Source organism: Nicotiana attenuata, chromosome 2 (genome assembly GCF_001879085.1).
Source record: "Nicotiana attenuata strain UT chromosome 2, NIATTr2, whole genome shotgun sequence".
Lineage (NCBI taxonomy): Eukaryota > Viridiplantae > Streptophyta > Magnoliopsida > Solanales > Solanaceae > Nicotiana > Nicotiana attenuata.
Window position 1 is genome coordinate 81,005,639 of NC_031990.1, and position 3,815 is coordinate 81,009,453.

A 3,815-nucleotide genomic window follows, 5' to 3' on the forward strand; every position below is an offset into this window, starting at 1 on the left:
TGTCAACAAGCAAATGCAACAAAACTAAAGTAAGGGATCAAATGTATGCCACCAACACTCCAACGGTATAAAAAAACAAAACAAAACAAAACACATCATCACGGCTAATTCTGTTTTCCATTAATTTGAACTTCATTCCCTTGATCTTTTAATATGATCATTCCTTAAATGTGGTAGAGGAAATAATAGGGTAAGGAACTTAGGGTAAAGGAAAGGGTATAGATTAGGGAAAATAATATTTGTATAGCCGCTTTCAAAATAGTAGCGGAATATATATACATTCTGTATGTTATATTAATCTACACAAATAGGTAATTACTCATTTAACAAGTGTCTACAGTCTAGGGGTGTGCATTCGATTTATCGATTCGATTTTGACCCTTATCGATAATTACTTATCGATTATCGATTTGTACATATGCTTATCGTTATCGTTTCAATAAGGTTTCGATTTTTTCGATTTCAATTTCGATAACAAATAATCGATTCGATTTATCGATAAACCGATTCGAATGCACACCCCTAGTCTTTAACAATAAACTCAAAATTTAACACACTGTTAATATAAATAACGCGATGCTAACTACTCTAAAAAATCCAGAGTCACAAGTACATGAGCAACTAGAATACTACATATATGGTCTGAAGCAAAGTACACCTGTTTGAGACTAGATAAATAGTAGAATAAATAAAGAAGGGGACTTTTGGGCTACGGGCGCCGTGCAGCTATACCTCAAGCCTCCAATACAGCTGAACCCGAATAGAACACCACTAGACGCTGGTGGGATCGACACCGTTATCTGTGCAAGAAGTACAGAAGTGTAGCATGGGTATAACCAACCCAAATCCTGTACAGATATATACATAAAGAGACAAAATAACAAGTATGACAATTAAAATATTAACTGGGAGAAGGCATGTAAAAAAAGGGAGTAATATGAAAACGGCAAGTACAAACAACTGAATAATCTTTACATGATAAACAATATTAATTCAACCAATTAGATCAATCAAACCGGAAACCAATTAAAGCAATGAAATCAACAATGGCACGACATCACCCCTCGTGCTTTTACTCTCGTCCTCACCATGTAATATCATAAATGAAATGATACGGCATCACCCTTCGTGCTTTTACTCTCAACCTCACATGATATGATAAATGATGATAAGCAATCAAATACACGACATCACCCTTCGTGCTTTAATCCTCACAATCTCGCAAATAGATGATAATGTATGCAAATAAGGCACGGCAACACCCTTCTTGCTTTTCACTCTTCCTAATCAAGCAACAATACAAATCCCAGTTAACAATGCAAGGCGAGAAGCAATTTCACTTAAATTATAGTGCCGTAATAACAAACTCAACTTTCAGAATTCCCAACATCTTTAAAATAAACAGTAAATACAAGGCAAGAATTAAAGAAGTAATAATCTAGCCTAGTCATGGAAAACATAGTCAATGAAACAACCTAGTACAAAGAAACAATTTCCGCCTGCATGCTTTAACCCAATGACAACGCATATATACTTGTCACCTTACATATACGCCATCCCCACATATAATACACATAGCAAATAGACCAATAAGTCCTAACACCTCAAGTCAAGAATAACCATGACACTTACCTCACCCTGCAACCGAATCAATGCTCAACTGCGACTTTTTCTCTAGAATTAGCCTCTAAACCAATCAAATCTAGCCAATTGTAGTTCAATATTTCAAAATAGGCTTTAGAAACAACCCACGAGTGAAGAAGATTCAATCCTTAATGATTTTGGAAAAAGTCAACAAAAGTTAAAATCGGACCCGCTTGGTCAAAACCTGAGATACGTACCAAAATCCAATTGTCCATTCACCCCCGAGCCCAGTTATGTGATTTCTTTCGAAATCTGACCTCAATTTGAGGTCTAAATCTCAATTTTATAAAATTTCCAATTTCTACCATGCAAAATCCTTTATTAAAGGTTAAAATAAATAGGTGTTTATAGAATTATAATAAAAAAATTAAAATTAACTAACCAATGAAGTTGTGATGAAAACATCTTCAATATTGCCTCTAGGCCGAGCTCAAATATCAAAATGGCGGAAAATGATGAAAATCCCGACTTTCAGCTATTTTTAATACAGGGGTGTCAGGTGCTCTTAGCCTTCGCGAAGCACCTAGCACGTTCGCGCAGAACATCGACCCAAATGGACTACGTGTTCGCGAGTCCATCTTCGCTTTGACAAGATATCCCCTGCCAAGCCTTCGCGGTCGCAATCCTCTAGCTGTGTTCGCGAAGAAGGACCTCCGACTCTCCCCTAGGTCACCCTAATGAACCGTGTTCGCGAGTGGCTCGTCGCGTTCGCAAATGGTAAACCCCCCTCCGCTTCGCGTTTGCGATGAACAAATCCGCCCCTGCCCCAATTTTCCCTTAGCGATCGCGAAGCACAAAGCATCAAACACCAGAAACAACTGAAACCGGCAATCTCTTAAGTCCAAAAATGGTTTAAAGCCTACCCGAAACTCACCCAAGCCCCTATGACTCCAAACCAAACATGCACACAAGTGTAATAACATCACACGAACTCGCTCGCGCGGTTTAAACACGAAAATCAGATCTAGCACTATGAATCGAACATCAAAATGCATGAAATTTCAAAGAAAACTCAAGAACCTCTAAAATCACAACCAAACGTCCGAATCCTATCAAACCAATTCCGACTTTCACCAAATTTTGCAGACAAGTCTCTAATAGAAAAACGAAACTATACCAAGTCCCGAAACTAAAATCCAAACCCGATAACAATAAAGTCAACCTGTGGTCAAACCTAGGAAATTTGAAAATCTTCAAATTACTAGTTTTCGGCAAAACAAGTTAAATTAACCTATGGACCTCCGAATTCAATTCTGGGCATACGCCCAAGGCCAAAATCAGGATACGATGCCTTTGGGATCGTCAAAATACCGATCCGGGGTCGTTTACACAAAATATTGATTGTAGTCAACTCAAGTTGTTTTTAAAGCAAAAATTCATATTTTCTACAAATTTTTACGTAAAAACTTTCGAAATAAGACACAAATTGTGCACGTAAATCGAGAAGTATCAAATGGAGCTAATAGAGGTCTCAAAATACAGAAATAAGGACTAGTACTCAAAACAACCTATTGGGTTGTCACATTCTCCACCTTTAAAAGAAACGTTCGTCCTTGAATGGACATAGAAAATTACCTAGACTAGTGAAAAGGTGTGGGTATCTACTTCGCATATGGCACTCAGACTCCCATGTAGCTGCCTCGATCGGGTGACCTCTCCACTGCACTTTCATAGATGCAAAAACTTCTAGATCTCAACATTCGAACATGTCAGGCTAGAATATTACCGGCTCCTCATAAGTTAAATTATCATCAAGTTTAACTGTGCTGAAGTCCAACACATGTGAGGTGTCCCCATGGTACTTTCGAAGCATAGAAACATGGAATAACGAATGTACTCCTGATAGACTAGGAGGCGATGCAAGTTTGTAGGCCACCTCACCGACTCGCTCAAGGATCTCAAAATGACCAATATACTAGGGCTCAACTTTCTCTTCTTCCCAAACCGCATCACGCCCTTCATAGGCGAAACTCTGAGCAAAATCCTCTCTCCTACCATATAAGCTACGTCCTAAACCTTCCGGTCCGCATAACTCTTCTTCCTAAATTGAGTTGTACGAAGTCGTTCCTGGATCACCATAACCTTTTCCATAGCATCACAGACTAATTGGTGCCCAACAATCTAGCATCTCCGGGCTCAAACCAACCAATCGGCGAATGGCATCGCCTCCC